The 20,966-nt window shown below is 29.3% G+C and overlaps 1 long non-coding RNA gene and 1 pseudogene across 1 annotated transcript; one reads left to right on the forward strand and one right to left on the reverse strand.

The window, feature by feature from the left end:
- Positions 1-209: 209 nt before the first annotated feature.
- LOC128285132 (uncharacterized) lies at positions 210-2,213 on the forward strand. Its single transcript, XR_008275549.1, has 2 exons — positions 210-312; positions 1,795-2,213. It is a non-coding gene; the product is annotated as an uncharacterized LOC128285132 (long non-coding RNA).
- A 16,761-nt stretch (positions 2,214-18,974) lies between these two features.
- Positions 18,975-20,464, reverse strand: LOC108476930 (mitotic-spindle organizing protein 1B-like; annotated as a pseudogene).
- Between the last annotated feature and the right edge of the window lie 502 nt (positions 20,465-20,966).

Here is a 20,966-nt window from a genome sequence, read left to right on the forward strand (position 1 = left end):
CATGTATATTTACTTATTACATAAATATATTATTAAATTATATATTAGTATTAAGTAAAAGATATTTATATAATAAATAGATTAAAGAAAGACAAATGTAATAATATATGTGTATACAAATGTAAAATAGATATTGGATATTAAATAGATATTTTATAGCTATTATTAAGTTATTATAATATATATATAAAGGAAAAGAATAAAAGAAGAAAAGAGAATGAAACGAAACAGAGAGCAGGGGAAAGAAACGAAGGAAGAAAGAAAAAAAGAAAAAGGGAAAAATTGGGATTTCAAGGCTTGAAAGTTAAATAGGTATGTCAATTTAGTCCTTTTTACTTGATTTTGATGTTTTAGAAACTTTATAATAAGGTTTTGATGAAGTTAAGTTGATATTTTGAAAGTTATTAGATTATTATACATTGTTCATGTTGAACAAGAAGATGAATTAAGGGCTAAATTGATAGAAATTCAAGTTAGAAATGAAATAAGGATTGAATTGTAAAGTGATTCATAAGTTTTATGCTTTAAGGACTAAATTGAAAGAATTTTGAAATTATGGTTTTATGATGAAAAATAGATAATTATGTCTAATTTTGGTTAAAAATTGAGTAGAAATAAAGTATGAATTAAGATAGAAAAGTAAGTGAATTTAGTTAGGATTAAATTGAAATTAAAAGTAGAAAATCAACATTTTGCACTAAGATTATTTTGGACAGCAGCAGTAGTCTAAGTTTGAAAAATCACCAAAATTTTATAAATTGAATTAGAGGATGAATAAAATATGGAATTAAATCTTATTGAGTCTAGTTTCTTATAGAAGAAACGGTATAAGAAATTGAATTGTAAATTATGAGATATAATGAATTTTGTAAGACAAGGTTAGAATGAATTCGAGTTCCCCTATTCTGGCTTTGAAAAATCATCAAAAATTGGATAAAAATAATTATAGGCTTAAATTTATATGTTTAGAATCTCTAATGAGTCTATTTTCAGGATAAATCAACGGGAATATTATCCGAGTTCTGTACTGTGAGATAATTAATTTTTAGTGAAGAAGAGTCGAAACTGTTAGACAGCAGAACAATGGTGAATTTAAAGAATAAACTGTACTTATTGGTTAAACCAAAAATTCTGAAAATTTTACGGTAAGAATATATATGAGTCCAGTTTCAGGAAAAATTAGTGGATCTTAATTTGGAGTTCCATAGCTCCAGATATAAATAATTTAGTGACTATGACACGGATGGATAGCTTCAAATATACAAATAAGTCAATAGTGAAATTATTGATAACATTATTTGTAAGCATGATATATATATTAAAGATGTGGAATGGAGAGGAGGAGGAGGAAAATATATATGAATATTTAGTTAGCATGGCTAATTTGCATGTTTTAAGCTCATGGACTAAATTGAATAAAAGTAAAACTTTAGGGGATAATTTTGTAAAAATGTCAAAAATGACTAAATTGAAGGGAATGAATTGTTTTATTATCTAAATTAATAAATTGAATGAAATTATCAATTTAAGATTGGGTGAAATTTGGGAAAATGGTAAATTACCAATATGCCCCTAAAACTTGGAATTTCTGCAATTTAGTCAGGTAGGTTTGTATATTTTGAATGAGCATGTAAATATGACAATTTAAATATTGTATCGTATTTTATATGATGTTTGAATTGAGTATATGAAAAGGATGTTACATGAAACATGAAAATGAATACTACATAATATAAATTAATTGAAATTATTCTAAAAATCTCGGTAATGCCTCGTATCCTATCCCGGTCTCAGGTACGGGTATGGGGTATTACAAAAGTTCTTTGTGAACTTCCTGAGATTTAGCCTGGATGAGCATCCTGATATGTGGCTCGAGAGTGTGCTTTCCGATTATGTGCTCTAAAGGGGTACCACTGGATACAAATTGACGGATTATAGACTTGTACACTTTAAGTGTACTATAGACTATCCATCGATATTTCAAATAAATTCAACGGGTAAAGTTCTGACAGGGTTAAATATGAACTAAAGATAAGTTGTCATGGAATGAAATATGAGATATGGAAATATGACATGAAAATAAATTATTTTTACATGTATCTGCCTGAAATATATGAAAATAATGTTACATGAAATATGAAAGTATGAAATGTTTATATATGAACATGAAATGGTTTAATGAATACGTTCATCTATGAGAATAGATTTGTACACTTTGAGTGTACTATCCATATAGTTATTGTTATCTCAATTGATTAATGAGTAAAGTTTGACATGAAATAAATCGAACTTGAGATGAATTAATATGAAAATGTAATTGAAATACAGAGATATGTTTTGAAAACATTATAAGGATACAAGATATGGTAAAGATATGTGTTAGGGCTTGTGTTCAAAAGGATTAAATGTACCATGCATGTTTATATTGAAAATGAATGAATATAAATTGGAAGTTCGTTGGATTGGAAGCTTAGAGTAGATCACTTACACTATCCATCGGCCCATTTCGGTATATATATGGTAAATTAAGTATGGTTACAATGGCATGTATAGGTTAATTTGGTCAATAATGGCATGTAAAGGTTTGGTTATAACTAGCCATTGGAATGGCAAGTGATAAACATGTTTCGATGTTTACGTATAAAAGATCATATTATGGTATATGTTTGAAATGATTAATTTATATAAATCATGTTAGTATAATGATGATGGAATTTGGTTAACATGTTTGTTACAACATGCATAAAAATGAACTGAGTATCTAGTAAATATAAGTATAAATTGACATGGAAATAAATTGTCATCTGAGGTACTCACGGGTACATTGGTTGAATGAGATTAAATAACATGTATGAGACTGGGTTTTGGCATAAATTAATTGTCTTGGAATGGTCTATGAATGTGTATAAGTATTGGTGTTGGTGAAGAGCAAATTGGGCGAGTAGAGACACGGGCACATAGGCATGTGGTCTGGCCGTGTATCCCTTGTAACTAGGAATTTTTTTTTTATGATTTTGCGAAAAATCTTTGGGATTCTGATTTAGTCCCGATTCATTTCTAATGCATGTTTTGAGCCTCGATGGTCCATTAAAGGGACTATAAGATTAAATATGTTCGATTTTGAATATGAATAGTAAATGACATAAGTTAATCGAAATTGTTCTGAAAATTTTGGTAATACTCCGTAACCTTGTTCCGGCGACGGATACGAGTTAGGGGTGTTACAGCCCCCACCTATCTTCGGTGTGCAAATGAGTTTCAAGAAAATTAACCTCAAGGATACAATGAAGTCAATGACTATTTGCGTTTTGCACTGACGAGAATAATCCACTACGCATTGAGCAATGTATAACAAAAAACTCAATTTCTACAAAGGATTTCTGCAGTAATACTTTACAGAATAATCTAATAATATTAGAAAATGAATGAATGAAAGCAAGAATTAGAATTTGCTAGTCTGTTTTCCAAATGAAATCCCATTCCTATTTATGGGAATTTTCATGTCTCTTCATAGAGATATCTTTCAATAGATGTCTTCCTAAATAATAATGTCTTTAAAATAAATACATAATTATTCAATTAATATTATAATTATTCAAATAATATTATTATATAGTTATAATTCTTTTCAAAAATCAAATAATATAACTTTTGATTAATTACACTTGGAACACTATAAATATTTAAAATGTTCCAACACGATCAATTTATTCGGTTCAATTGAATAAAATATATTTTTAAAACTAGAGAAAATCGATTCAACCAGGTTTTTAAATGAGTTCAATTAGTTTGTACAGTTCACGAATTAACCAGTCTAACCGATATCCCAATTGATTTTCAATTTGACCAACAGATCTAGACTTAGTTTGGATGGGCAATGAAATTTGTTCCAGTAAGATTAAAAATAACGGTGGCGATGAGATTAATTATTATAGTAGTGATGAAATTAAAATCAGTGATGAATTATGTATTTGAATTCAAATATAACTGTAGTGATGAGATGAGAATGGAAAATATTAAGGATGCTAAGTTATATAAGTAAAATAAATGTTAAAAATTGTATTTCATACCAGATATTAAAATATATTAAATTTATATTTGTTAAATATATTTTTATTTTTGTATATCTACTTTTTTTAGAGTAATTTATATAAATTTTGATTATTTATATTTGTACTTATTTTTAAATATATATTTTAAAGCATTTTTAATATATTCATTAAATTATATATTTTATATAATAACAAAGAAAAAACAACCTTTTGTAAAAAATATTTATTTTAATTGAAAATAAAAACTCGGTAACTAAAAAGGAAAAGAAAATGACTAACGCTACAACCTAGGCTAGGAAATCTATTTGTAAATTTGAAGAAAATTATCCATCACTTCCAAAAGTATATTTATTGGAAGAAATAAAGTATCAAAATATAAAGACTTTATGTAATTATTTAACATTATTAAACCATATAGCAAATCCGAGTAATTTGTTCCGATTAATTAGCTTAAAGATTTCGTTTTAATTAAGAAAATAGGACTAAAATAATATATGCATGCAATACATAAAAATTATGGTTTTTACGAATCTGACCTTATAAGTTTAACAAATTATAAAAATAATTCAATTTTAAAATTAATTAAAGAAATAACCTGATTTCGACAATAAAATCAGGTGCTATCACTTTTCCAAATGACACCACCCTAAAAATCTCACAAAAAAATAATGTGTTGCGTTACAAATTGGAGACACTGAATTGAAGTGTGCATGGACAAAATATTTAGGGATCTAATGAAGTAAATTACATTTTGTAGATTGGCCGAAAAAAAAAAAAAGTGAGAGTATGGTGGCACCTAATTAAACTTTTGGTCTATTTCCATGTTAGGTCTGTTCTCTTTTAAAATTAAATTTAAATAGTCCTTAAAAGATATAAGAATAAAAAAACAAATCATTCTCTCCTTAAAAGATATAAGAATAAAAAAACAAATCATTCTCATTTTTTAATTTTTTAAAACTATATAAAATACTTATTTAAATTATGCAATATGTCCTTAAAAAATTCCACAAGATTATTTAAATTTAGACATTTTAATTCACTCCCTATCATATTTGAATTTAGATAAATTTGAGGAAATTTTTGAGAGATATATTGGGTAATTTAAATAAGAATTTTATATATGTTTTAATTTTATTGTTTTAAGAAAATAAAAAATAAGAAAGATTTATTTTGTTATTCTTATATCTTTAAAGTTATTAAAATTTAATTTTAAAAGGAAACTGAATTAACATGCAAATAGATAAAAAAAAAATATAATTAGGTGTCGCCATGGCATTTTTTTTAGCCGATTTAAAAAGAGTAATTACTTCATTAGGTGTTTTAACCTTGCATGCTTCAGTCTAGTACCACCAATTTGTTAGGCGACACCAAAAAAAATTATTATTTTTAGGGATTTTTAGGGTGGTGCACCAGAAAAATGGTGGTAGCCAAGTCTACTATAAAAATCAGGTCATTTCTATAATTAATTTTGAAATTGGGTCGTTTTAATAATTTTTTAAACTTATAAGGTCAGATTCCTAAAAAACCAAAAATTACAGCAATACAATAAATAAATAGAAATCACGTGATAACAGTATAAAAAAATCTCTTACGTTTCCCTAAAAAGAAAAAAATTCCACGTGACAAAATTTGACAGGCTAATGAAAGATAAAAGAGGATATGAAAACGACATCGTGTGACGTCGAATCCAATTCCTAAATTGAGTTGAGGGCCAAAGCCCAAGGAATTGAGTGGGAAAAGAAAAAAATAAAACTTGATGTGGGCAGGATAAAGTGAAAAAGACAAAGGGGAAGGCATACACTGAGCAAATAAAAATGGGTAAATGATAATGTATGAGCGGTCACATCAACGGTCCCTTTTGTCTAATCAAGAAAGTCTTTTATTCAACAATTACCATTCATTTCTCGTTTAGGCTTTTTTCCCTGAATCCCTTTGTACCGCCACGTGCCGGTCAGTTATTGTTCCCGCTTCTTCTTGTATTTGCTATGGTATTTTATTTCTTGCCAAAATATATAGGGAAAAATAATATAATTACATATTTATTTTTTAAAATCGAAATAATAATAATAATCTAAGGCCTAAATGGACCAAATTTTTCATATTTATGTTATAATTTTATCTTAGGCTCTGTTTGTTTGCAGGTAAAATGTTTTCCTGAAAATAATTTTTGGAAAATGATTTCCTGGAAAATGATTTCTAGAAAATGATTTACTTTTCTGGTGTTTGGATGAATCTGTGTAAAATATTTTCTGTTGTTTGGCAGATTTCTTGAAAATATTTTCCGGAAAAACTGTTTTTACATATATTAATAAATTTATATATATATATATTAATAAATTTATATTTTAAATTGTTTTTACATATATTGCAATGATTTATTTATAAATAAATTAGCATTAAATATATAATAATACTCAATTATTAATAATTTATTATCATCATTTTTTGGTTAAATTTCTACAGCTTTATTTGTAAAATAATATGAAGTGAAACAAATATTTTCGTCCATTTTATATTTTTAAGAGGTATAATGATAATTATTTCCATTAATAATGATCAAATAAAACTATAAATAAATTGAATATAATTTATCTATATCAAATTAAATTTAATTACAACCAAAAGATTTATAAGCTAGAATATTAATCGAGAGTAAATTGAGACCAGCCGAGTTAAATAATTATAAATTAGCTTCCAAACCACAATTAATAGTAGAAATTATAATATTATCCAAATGCATAATTAGTAGTACACCACATAATAACAACATTGTCCAAGTGCATATCTATAATATTACACCACATTAAAAGTATCAATATCTTCAACCTTGCGAAAATTTTTGAAGCTAAATTTTCTATGCTTCTTACTTTTAACTAAAAAGCTTTGGCCTCGGATTCATGACTCACTAGATAGTCAAACACGAACACGAAGTCATCATCAAATCCTTCCTCCTCCGTCGACATCAATTCTTCAGTAAAAGTCGTGGTGTCTTATCCACGATAAATTGTTCCAAAGCATTAGCAATTTTGCCAAGTTGTTCACCCATAAATTTAATTTGTTCATCAACGGCACTTTCTTGAGTATTTTTTCTTTTACGTTTAGATGTGCGGATGAAGATACTTTTGTTCTTACCTCTTCAACCTCTTCATTTTCGCAATCTATAGGCCTTTGAATCTTGATTATCATCATCCAAATCTATATCAAGAAATGTTCGGCAAAACTCCCTGTTGCCATATCTTTGCCAACAACCAAAGCCATTTCATCATAATGATCAATGCTTTTATTCAAAATGGTTCATACTTCTTGTGTGCTGTTGGATAAACACAATTAGAATAACAAGTAAAAACAATTGAAATATACTTAATATATATATACATATATTACCATCATTTATTGCATCATATGTCGCTCTATCACATGTGATCATTTTCAAGTTATCATCCCATCCAAAACCACTTTCACCCGAATTGTGCATATAATCGCCTTTGGTTTTTACAGTCCTCAAATGATTTTCCACATACTTCGCATCGCAATGGACTTGAAATCTTTCGAAATAGCTTTGGCAACTCGATTAATAGAAAGCGCTTTGAAAGAATTAGAAGGCTTATTTCCTTTCGAGCCTCTTCGCTAGAATTTCAAGAAAAAGATGTTCCATCGGTTTTGTCCACTGAATTGCTTGGAGGTCCCTTCTTTGTTGCCCTTACCCATTCTACATTAAGAATTTTCATTGTCAATCATTTCAATATCATTATCCAACTAAATAAATTCAATATCTAACATAATAAATTCAACAAGCTTAAAACATAATAAATTCAACATCTAACAAATTCAAGACATAATAATTTCAAAATCCAACAAACTAAAATTTCAATATCATTATCCAACCAACATTAACAAAAAAATAATTTTAATACTAAAACATACATAACATAGAAAAATAACCCCAAAACCCTAAAACTACCTAATATTTCTAGTCATATAATCAGCCCACATAGTTTGTGCAATTTCGTCTCTTTTAGCGAGACCATTCTCTTGCTTCTTCTCTTTCTTCTCGCTCGTAAGAGTTGGTATTATCAAATCAGTAGGGCTCCTCAAATAATCCTTGATTAAGTAAATCACTAGGATCAACTCCCATTATATGATTATGAATAATACAACAAGCCAAAACTATATCTACTTGAGTTTGAAAATTCCAAAATGGTTCAACATCTAATACACGAAACCGTTTCTTCAAAATCCCAAAAACACGTTCAATGGTGATTCGCAATGATGAATGACGAAGATTAAAGAGTTCCTTTGCATTTTCAGGCCCCTGATCACTAAACTCTTTTAAATGATATCGGACACCACGATAGGGGGTAATATATCCATTTCGAATGCGGTATCCAGCATCAGCAAGATAATATTTACCTACAATTTTACAAAATATAATATTACTAATAAATTATGAGCTTACTAGAACTGGTTGGTATTTAATGTTAATTCTTACCTTTTGGAATTCTTAATCCTCTTGGGCGTGAAAGTGCATCACTTAAAATACGAGAATCATGTGCACTACCTTCCCAACCAGCTAGAACATAGGAAAATTTCAAATCAAAAGTAATGGCAGCCAAAACATTTTGTGTCGTCCCCCTTTACTGACTCTGAAATCTTCCTTGAATACTAAGTGGAACAGATGCACGAATATGAGTTCCATCTAATGCTCCAATACAATCTTTAAAATAAGGATAAAACCTTGGATTGTTTCTAATTTCACTAGGAGTTGACTCATCAGGTAATTTAATAACTAGCTTATACAACTTTAAAACAGCTCTCAATACAACCCTAAAGTAACGGTGAACTGTCTCAATTGATCTATAATATCTAGATCCTATCACTCGAAACCTTACATTATGACCAATTATATGTAAAAATATAACTACTTGCTCCCTAATATTCACCGATTTAGTTGATTGTAACAAATTATTTCTACTAAGAATATCACACAAATTAAAAAATGCAATTGGTCTCATCCTTATCACATCAATACAATGTTGGTCACCACACCACTATATAAAATACTATTAATATAATTTTCTCTTTCATAATCTCGATTCACACGAGGGTGAGAAGTAATTTCCTTCCTAGTTTTTAATATTTTAATCCAGAGAACCCCAAAAGCTAAAACTGAAGCCACGGCTGCAACAATTGCATTTTGATCTCGATTACGATCCATCTACACAAAATAATACCACACAAACATTTGATTACTACAAAAAAATACGTAAACTTTTCATAAGATCACATATATTACTAAAGATCAATATAATGGGACAATTATAAGCTACCAATAGTTTTAGAGCAAATTAGGTCCAATTATATTCAAAGCTAAATTATATAATCAGTATTAATACCAATTTAATCAATCCATCAGTTTTAGAGCAAATGTTTAAAGCTTCTTAATCAAGGCATAAGTTTGAACTTTACCAATCCTAAATAGCTAATTCTTTTAAGACAAACTTTAAATCAAATCGAAACATAAACTTCAAATGTCTTTCGTAAAAAGGCTCATCTACATGAGCAACCAACTTTAAAAAAAATCTTCAAAGAATCATCAATCAGTAGTATTGGTGCTATCATTATATTTATACAAAATATCCTCAAAGCCAATTAACCAGTGAATGTCCATCAAGTGCAGCAAGCCAATTCTTGAGCTTTTATTATCCTCACTATTGTACTAGTTTTTTAGTTAATAAACTGGTGAAGCAAAATGCAAAATGCCCATTGCTAAACCTTACGGTTGATTTAATGGTTTTGATATTTGAAATGAAAAAGACAATACAATATTGACTTTATTTTAGGAACATGACTTTAACAATATCCGAAGTAATACATTAAGCATAACTTTAACATCCAAAGTACCTATAGATAATACATTAAGCAACTAATTATAAGGTCCTTGTAGTTAAGACATGTCTAATATCATCATGTGCATGCTGTAATAATATTATTAGCTTGCTGATCTTAGATTTACTATTCACCTGATATAAAATTATTACTACTTACTGACTAGATTTGGCTTTGTAGTTGATCTCCATTGATATCAAAATCTATGACTAGTTCTGCCTCTTCCTTTCTTTGATTGAATGTTTCATTTTCATGCAATAAATGATTGAGGCAATCTAATAAATAACAAGAGATGAGCTTTAAATTCATAAATTTGCTGTTTTTGGAGAGAGGAAAATATAAATGTTAAATATCTTCTATCTGCTGTTTAATTATCCCAAATCCCAAAAGCCAACAACTCTAAGACATCACAATTTCTTTTAATTTTTTGAGGGTGACATGTTGTAAATAACCTGTACATTCAATTGTAAGAGCGCTATATCGTAGTTATGATGCAATGGTAAGAGCACTCTTTCTTTAATTCTAGAAAACCTACATTTTCAATTTAAGAGACAAATTTCTTGTTGCAGACCTAGGTCACTGAGGTAAACATAGACCATATTATTTTGAGCTCTCTGTAGGCGATAAACTCACGAGCTTCATGAATAAAAGCAAATATTAAAGAAAAGGAGAAAAGGCTAGCTGGTAGACTACTAAGCGAGGAGCATGCAAGAATTCAGGGATAGATTTATCTTACATATTAGATCTCTCTCTAAGATATACTAGCATAGTAACATCTACATGGAAAAAAAGAGTGAATTCATCTCCAGCTACTATATCAAGAGAGTAAGAAATTCAGCACATCAAATAAGGAAGATTTTTCAAAGCAGTGGAGACATATAAATTAAATTGCAACTCTGAAGAACATGACTTAACTAGTATGTTGTTTTGACATAATTTCTCACTATAACATTCTTTACTCATCTAATTGATTCCTTTCATATAAACATTTAGATTCCATTTGGTTGATACTACTACTATATGAAACGGAAACTACTATAAAGCAAAAGCAAAAGGTAAGATGCAGTATTATAGTTGATTTATAAATGGATAAATGATTAAAATGTAGGATCAGTTCACTAAATCAGTTAAATTCTTTAGATTTAAGAGACAAATGGAAACCTACATTTTCAAATGCATTTTCAACCAATCTCATTGCTTCAAAACCCATTTTTTTCAAAGGCGAGTTTTAAAACAAAGCAGTTGAAAGAAAGAAAATCCACCATTGGTGGTGTTACCTTCGGGTTGGCGGTCAAGAAGCAACAATGGTGATTGGTGAGCGATGATGGGTCGATGGTGACCGGAGTTGTTAACGATGATGGTGGTGGTCGGTGGGTGTTGAAATGGAGAAGGATTTAGAGGTGTTAATCGGAAAAGAGAAAGAAGCGGGAAAAAGAGGATTTATCCTTGAAAGCATGAAAGAATAATGCAATCCCTTAGCTGAGCGACAATTTAGTACTAAAGTTGTTACCTCTTGAGTGGATTAAAATCAGGTGTAAATTTTCTATTAAAACATGCTAATAATTTCTCTCTGTTCCTAAATCTGATAAGATCTAGAAAATTTCTAGGAATGGGTTGAAAATCAATTGATTTTCCACAAATATTTTCGTTAAGAAATAGTTGAATCAAACAAGAAGCATATAATAAGAAGCGGGAGGAATGAATATGTTAAATACCTTGACGAAGAAGAAGCAAGAAGATGAAGAAACGACAAAGGGGAATGAAAAAAGCAGCCCTAAGAAGAGAAGATATGGAAAAGCTAAGGAAAAAATGAAATTTTATTAAAGAATAAGACATAAGAACTAGGAGGAGAAAGTATCGGACAGATGAAGAAGAAGGAATATGCGGGGCGTATGAAGAAGCGACCAAGGGGAGCTTTTGGAAAATGTCTTACTGGAAAAAAATCATAAGTCATTTTCCCCAAAAGCATCCCATTTTACCGTGTTTCGAAAATGTTTTACTGATGTAAAATATTTTCAAGCAACCAAACAATAAAATGAGGAAAATATTTTCGGAAAATCAAATACGAGCAAACAAACGCACCCTTAGTTAGAAAAAACCCAAATGCATAAAAAATATTTATGCATATAATATTTTCTAAAAATTTGCTATATTGCCTATAAAAAGTATTTGAAAATATATTCTAAAATTATATTATTTTTATTTAATACTTATTTTTATAAATATACATTTATTTTACTACTATTATATATCTTTTTTTCCTATAAAAATTTCAATATAAACAAGTTGGTATATTTTCTAGTATTTGCATTATATTGTAATATATTTATTTTTATATAATTATAAATCACATTATACAAAAACTAAAAATAAATAAATATTAGAGCATTTTTCATATAATATAAATATATTCTTCTTCATTCTAGAAGAAAAAAAATCAATTGCTTGAGGTGCACGTAAAAAGCAATTTGTTTGATTATTCAATTGAAGGGATTGATTTCATATATTGTTAATGATAGCATAGTCTGAAAAGAAATAGGTTAGACTGTCAACCTACTTAAAATATGTTTATTTTTACGAAAATAATATGTTTCTAAATAGAAATAAATTGATAATAAATCGTTAAATTATTTTTATCAAGAATGAAAATTTGTAGTTGCTTATAGAGAATCCGTTAAATTTTATTAGTTTAATTTGAATATTATATTTGCTATTTTTTTGTATTTTATTGATACAATAGTTTTTAATTTATTTATAACTGATTTGTGTATTTTTATAAATAGAAACAAAATATTCGAATATATAATTAAAGAATAAAATCAACAATTACCGGTGATTAACATTAGATTGTTAATAAAATTAATAAGAATGAAAAAAATCTCGTGGGTTGCACCTTCACCATTTATCATAATCAGGCTATTTTATCAAATTGACTTAAAAATTTTGATATTTATAAAAATAATTTAGGTTAAAAAATAATCATTAAAATGATTTGAAATGAAAAATAAAATGAGGTTTTGGAACTTAATTGCCGACACCATTTAATGTTTTGACCTCATGATTGTTTTATAATTGTGTCAGGCTTTAAAAAGTTATTTTTTTTTTTTACTTTAGGAACCCAATGGCCGGCACTAAAGTTCTTTTTTTAAATCATATCATACTGGTATATAAAAATATCAATATTTTAAAAAAAAATTGGTTCTAGCCTTCTAATGGCCGCCACCAGAGTAGCAAAATTTTTTTTTTAGTGTTGGCTTGTAAATGGCCGACACCAAGTACTTTTTTCGTATTCCAATGCAATTTTTTTCTGGTTTTCTAATGGCCGGCAACAAACTAGTAAAAAAAATTTGGTTCTGGCCTTCTAATGGCCTGCACCAAGTACTTTTTTCGTGTCCCAATATATTTTTTTTTGTTCTGGCCTTCTAATTGCTTGCATTAGACTAATATTTTTTTTTGTGTTGGCTTGTAAATGGGCGGCGCCAAATGATTTTTTTGTGTTCCAATGTAATTTTTTTTTGGTTCTGGCCTTTTAATGGCTGGCACCAGAGTAAAAAAAATTTCAAATTTTTGGGTGCTGGGCATGTATTGGCCGACACCAAGTACTTTTTTCCTATCCCAATGCAAATTTTTTACTTTGATATATTGATTGCCGGCACCAGAGATGTAAAAAAAATAAATTTGGTGCTAGACATGTAATGGCCGGCACCAAATTTATCAGATATATATAAGTATTTTATCTTCTATTTGAGTTTTTGTTTGCTTTTTGTTTGCTTTATTAGTTGAAAAACGAGATTAAAAATTTTAGTTTTTTCTTTGTCGAGGAGGAAGCAAAATTTTTTTGAAGATGAGTTCCCAAATTTTGTTTGTTTGTCGAGAATATTTTTGGTGACGACCTCGAGCCTCAACATTCGAAACAACGGTCTGGGTCGTCTTCATACCATCCGGAGCTCGATCCTGAAGCACGTACACCCACCACTGAGGATATTTTTCCATCGACACCTCCGGTCACACAATACTCATTAACTCACGAAAAAAGTACCTGGTGCCAGCCATCTACATGCCAGCACCATTTTTTAAAGCCTAATATAATCATCAGGTAATCATGGGACTAAAACACTAGATGGTGCCAGTTATTAAGTTCTTAAAACTTTATTTTATTATTCATTTAAGGTCATTTTAGTGATTATCTTTTAACCTAAGTTATTTTAATAAATATCAAAAATTTTTAAATTAGTTTAGTAAAATAGCGTCATAATCAATATGAAGATATGATGCCACTATCGAAACAAGGAATCTTAGGAGCCGGTTCCCAAGACTTTCATCTAATTCACTGTTTTTTCTTATAATCAACATCTATACAGCTAAAAACTGGCCTGCCGACGCCCCACCACCATCATTATTTATTAGATCAAAAAACCCTAATGCACTTTTATTACATATTATATATATAACCCTTTCTCTCATCCTTTCTATAACCTAAAGTCATCTTCGTAGAGGAAATTAACAGTGTCCTAAATTCTGGGTTTCCCTTGTTCCATCATATCTTCAAGCTTGTTTCTTCTTGTAGGTTAAGTAGTGGTCTTCTGCTTGTTTTGATTTGAAAGTTTTTGGATCTGATGATTTTAACCCACGTCTGCTGAGCCATATATATATGTGTGTGTCAAATAAGGTTGAGAGATTCAATCTTGTAACCGTAACTAGGGTTTCTTTTTCCTTCTTTTTGGCCATTTTTTCTAGGTTTAGGCAAAGAAGGAGAGATTTATTGTTGGTTAAAGGTGAGACAAAGGGGTGGAGCTCCTTGAAGTCCAATAGAGGGTCTTGCAGGGTATATAGAGCTGCTGAGCTATGGATCCCTAAAGCTCTATCCCTTATATATAACTTTTAAAAGAAGGGATAGACTTTTGGCTTGCATATCTCAGGAGCTGCATTACCAAAAATGTCAGATCCTTGTTTGGATTGAAGGGAGCTCTACACTTAGTCACTGATCTTTGTTTTTAGTAGCTATGATCTGATTTAACTTTATAGAACCCGTTCATGGTTTTGCTTTGAATATTGCAAGTTGATTACTTGATTTTCTTTTTTGAAGTTTATGCAGGAGGAGGGTGAAGACATTGAAAGGGGCAGAGATGGTGTCAGAATATCTTGTGCTTAGATTTTTTTGGTTCAGCGATTTTCTAAACAATTTTTAGAGAGAGAGAGAGAGGGGAGTTAGGGCCATTCATTGTACCTTTATTTTTTTTAAATATATATATGGTTTTTGCTTTTATTCTTCAAATATTGTTGGTGTTTTGTGAATTGCAATCTATGTTTGTGTATGAGCTGGAAAGTTTATTATTGTATTTTAATTTTATTATTCTTTAAAATTGTATTATATCATCACATAAATATTATATATGGTATAGAGGATGATGTTATTACATGAGTTAAAATAAAAATTGTTGAAAGAGTTGAGGGACTGAATGTTAATTTAAATTTTAATTAATGATTTAATATGTATTTTGATTTGTGATTGAAATATTAAAATACCAACTTCAAGGAGCAATCTTCGGATTATTGACTGTGGGCAGGGATTTTTTAATTGAGTGTAATAGGGTTTAGATCTGGGTATTTTTGTTTGGTAGGTCATTGACTTAATTTTGTTAATTATTACATAACTTTGTTAATGGCTTTAATTATGAAATCCCTTTAATTATTAAATTAGTTGTTCAATTAAATGTATTTTCTTTAGTTGAAGCCGTAAATCATGACAGGTTTTACTATCATAATAATTAATTTACTTTTCTAAACCAATTTCACTTTTTAAATGTGATTAAATTAAATGTCATGAATGCAACTAATAAATCATAAAAGATGGTTTGATTCGAAGCTATGCATTTAGTCAAAAAACCGAAATAGATAAAAATAAAATGGAAACTAGGAAATTAAAAACCCTTGGGAACCCAATAAAATGAAAATGAGATTTTTTTATTTTTGTTGATTCTTTAATTTAAAAAATAAGGCATTTAAATTTTTTTAATTTACAAATACAATGCAATTAACGAATTAATCATAATAACAAAACAAACATTATAAAATGTAATCGAACGAAATATATTTGGAGACAACTGTGATTTAGATAATTTGAGAGTCGAAGCAAAGATATCAAAAAACTAATTTCTTAGAAGTTGAAATTAGTCTCTATTTTTTTAATGCTTGATTTGTGACTTATTTTGTTTTTTAATAACATTTTCATAATTTTTGTAATTCATTTTTTGTAGTTAACTGAATCGAATATCAAAGGTTCAACTAATTTGGCTTTCAATTTTATTTTTTTTTACAAATTAAGAAAGGATAATTACAACAACAAGATTTGTACCATGATAATTAAGGTGTTTAACAAAGAATCCTAACTGCTACTCCTTTGTGCTATTGGCCGTTCAATTTTTATTCATTATCAATTAGTAAAAAATGTTAATTGATGCCTAATACAAAATATAAAAATTCTTAAAATGATTATTATTAATAGATGCAGTTTAATTTCCTAATTCAAATGTGGTTTTTTTACATGATCCATATTATAAATCAGTCACTTTTCGATATTGCTTAATTTAATAATTTAATTAAACTTCATTGTAAAGTAAGATATGAAATATTTTATTTGAAAATCGTTTGTTGTGCAACTTTTAAAATTTACATGGTTATTTTGATGCTTTCACACAACAATATTTGATTTTTAGTAATACAGACAATGGTCTTTTATAGATTATATGCCTCTTAAGTCCACTTAAACTTGTAACCTCAAAGAACTGAGTTAATACTCAATCTGCAGGGTTAACATCCATAATATTCAATCAACAGTAAACTATAATTGTCAAAAAATTAAAAACAAAGTCATTTTAAATTGAGTAACAAGACCTCCCACTAATACACTCCATTAATTGTTAAGACATTATTAGCTTTTTAAGTCCACTGAAACACGCAACTTACAACAACGTCAATAACAATGAACTAGTAATTAATAATTTATAACAAGGTGATTTGAACTTGAGAGAAATAAGACCACCCAAGTAAACAAAAAATTCTACCTAAAACTTGAGCTTAACCATTTTTGCTTCAAACATAAAGCACAAGACAATTAGTTTTAGTAATAAATGTTATATACCGGCTTGACGCAGAGGAAAGTGAGTAACATAATGCCCTTAGCTGCAAGAAAACAATAACAATACAACACAAATAGGTAAATTTGTTCATCCATTTGAACCTTCAACTACATGGATCTACCTACAATGTGATTGTATTATCATTAAAAAAAAAAAAAAAAAGCTGTTAAAATTGAAATAAACACAAGAACAAATTCGGTACATGTATGCATGTATGCAACTGCATGTGTCTATGTACACATGCATGATGAAGCACATAAACTCTGTTCCTTTTTCTACTCAGTTATTCAACTTCTAAATGGCATAAGAGAACCAGCAAAGCTTATTCCCATCAAACGAAAGCAAAAGAGATCGATACCCTATAATTTTTCAAGTCATTTTTGTGTTTGGTCATTTTTCCCCTAACTGATATGCAGAGCCGATCGCTTTTTAATTATTGCTACCCTGCAAGCACGATAAGGACTTTGCAAACTTCATTGGCCAATACTAGCCTCTTGAACATCATCAAGAAGCAATAAAAATTGAAAGGAAAAGGTAGATAAAATTAAGTACACAAGTAACAGTGAATAAAAGACTCTTTAACTCAAATAGCAGATAAAAACAAAAGCTATTTTGCATAACTTGTGATTAGAGGACCAATATTCCCTTAGTGTAATGATTTAAGACGTATTGTTAAAGAGTTATAGATTTTCAATGAGATTAATCACCACTGCTTTTATATAATAAGTGGAATATTATTGTAAAGAATAGGCACTAAACAACTTTCTCTGGAAGAAGAGAAGAATTAAAGACACTAAATTGTAGACTATGATAGTAAAGATACTCTTTGTGACACCAATGATGAAAACTGGAGAAAATTATCCCAAAAATGCAAAAATGAAAGCTAAAAATAACCAAATATCTTAAGAAGTTTTTGGAGAGCTATATAGTTCGGTTATTATTTTCTTTCTACATAGGTCCTCTCCTTCCTCCTTGATCAATGGCATGTCAGCAGTTAGAAAATTCTAAAAATTAGATAAACCCAGCTATGCTCAGCAAACAGAGAGTATGGGATGAGAGTTTAAACATTCTTTTAATGAAAATACACTATAGCATCCCATTCAAAGAAATCCCACACCAAATACAACATCCGGCAACAAATTCATAAGCTTCAAGATAAAGAAGAAAAGACGGTTCACCAGAGTGAATATAAGTGATCACACGTAGTATGTACGATTGAATTAGATGCAGAGACTAAGCACAATCGTGCTCGAGAGGAGAAAACCTAAGAAAGTTTTCCATCAAAACAAATTAAAATTCAAACTTCTAGGGCATTACTCGTAAGTAGGGATTTAAATTGCGGTCGCGGCCGCGTTTTCGGTCGCGTTGTGTTTATCGCGGTCACTGCGGGTATAATATTTGATTTTTAGTAATATCAGACAATGGTCTTTTATAGATTATATGCCTTCTTAAGTCCACTTAAACTTGTATCCTCAAAGAACTGAGATAATACTCAATCTGCAGGGTTAATATCCATAATATTCAATCAACAGTAAACTATAATTGTCAAAAAATTAAAAACAAAGTCATTTTAAATTGAGTAACAAGACCTCCCACTAATACACTCCATTAATTGTTAAGACATTATTAGCTTTTTAAGTCCACTGAAACATGCAACTTACAACAACGTCAATAACAATGAACTAGTAATTAATAATTTATAACAAGGTGATTTGAACTTGAGAGAAATAAGACCACCCAAGTAAACAAAAAATTCTACCTAAAACTTGAGCTTAACCATTTTTGCTTCAAACATAAAGCACAAGACAATTAGTTTTAGTAATAAGTGTTATATACCGGTTTGACGCAGAGGAAAGTAAGTAACATAATGCCCTTAGCTGCAAGAAAACAATAACAATACAACACAAATAGGTAAATTTGTTCATCCATTTGAACCTTCAAGTACATGGATCTACCTACAATGTGATTGTATTATCATAAAAAATAAAAAAAAAAAGCTGTTAAAATTGAAATAAACACAAGACAAATTCGGTACATGTATGAATGCATATGCAAGTGCATGTGTCTGTGTACACATGCATGATGAAGCAACTAAACTCTGTTCCTTTTTCTACTCAGTTATTCAACTTCAAAATGGCATAAGAACCAGCAAAGCTTATTACCATCAAACGAAAGCAAAAGAGATCGATACCCTATAATTTTTCAAGTCATTCTTTGTGTTTGGTCATTTTTCCCCCAACTGATATGCAAAGCCGATCGCTTTTTAATTATTGCTACCCTGCAAGCACGATAAGGACTTTACAAACTTCATTGGCCAATACTAGCCTCTTGAACATCATCAACAAGCAATAAAAATTGAAAGGAAAAGGTAGATAAAATTAAGTACACAAGTAACAGAGAATAAAAGACTTTTTAACTCAAATAGCAGATAAAAACAAAAGCTATTTTGCATAACTTGTGATTAGAGGACCAATATTCCCTTAGTGTAATGATTTAAGACTTATTGTTAAAGAGTAATAGATTTTCAATGAGATTAATCACCACTGCTTTTATATAATAAGTGGGATATTACTGTAAAGAATAGGCACTAAACAACTTTCCCCGGAAGAAGAGAAGAATTAAAGACACTCAATTGTGGACTATGATAGTAAAGATACTTTTAGTGACACCAATGATGAAAACTGGAGAAAATTATCTCAAAAATGCAAAAATGAAAGCTAAAAATAACCAAATATCTTAAAAAGTTTTTGAGAGCTATATTGTTCGGTGATTATTTTCTTTCTACATAGGTCCTCTCCTTCCTCCTTGATCAATGGCATGTCAGCAGTTAGAAAATTCTAAAAATTAAATAAACCCAGCTATGCTCAGCAAACAGAGAGTATGGGACGAGAGTTTAAACATTCTTTTAATGAAAATACACTATAGCATCCCATTCAAAGAAATCCCACACCAAATACAACATCCGGCAACAAATTCATAAACTCCAAGATAAAGAAGAAAAGACGGTTCACCAGAGTGAATATAATTGATCACACATAGTATGTACCATTGAATTAGATGCAGAGACTAAGCACAATCGTGCTCGAGAGGTGAAAACCTAAGAAAGTTTTCCATCAAAACAAATTAAAACTCAAACTTCTAGGGCATTACTCGTAAGTTTACTAGAAAATACCAAAATCCGAAGTTAAGGTACTTGTGATGAAGAAGATGACAACAGGGTTGATGGTGGAGGTTCTCTCTGAAGTTCCTTGACAACAGCAGCCAAAGCCTCAGGGTTTAAACCCAAATCACAGAGAGCAATGAATCGAGACCTGTATCAAGAATATTTGACATGTGAAATGCCAGATCTAGGGATTCTCGGGCAGTTCGTGCAGCTTCTGGATCCATAACACAACAGGTACAAAAAAGGGGAAAAGAAACCTTCAGAAAATTATGCTTGATTCAGCAAATTTACAAATACATATTTAACAACAAACTAACAGATACATTAATAAATGCAGCTCATGAAATTATTCGAGAACTAAAACAGATTTTAAAATGGCTTTAATTGAATACAAATTAATAGACAAAACCACATGAAATCATCAAATAATAATCATCAAATAATCCCCGAAGTATATATAAAATCGAAATTCCCACTATCCAACCATGAACCAAACAACTATGTTTAGCAAAGATAATAAGCAATAATCAGAAATTCATCCATAAATCATCTAAAAGAGCCCTCAAATCAGTTACACGCGTCGAAGAACAGAAAGAAAAAGGCAAAACAATTTTCAGCTAAAATCATTCCTTACATTGAAAATATTATGAATATTGTTTCCATTCATAAATTTATTTAAAATAATCAAACAAATAAAGAAAAAAAAATCCTAACCTCGAGAGATCT

Source organism: Gossypium arboreum, chromosome 12 (assembly GCF_025698485.1).
Source record: "Gossypium arboreum isolate Shixiya-1 chromosome 12, ASM2569848v2, whole genome shotgun sequence".
In the NCBI taxonomy this organism is placed as follows: domain Eukaryota; kingdom Viridiplantae; phylum Streptophyta; class Magnoliopsida; order Malvales; family Malvaceae; genus Gossypium; species Gossypium arboreum.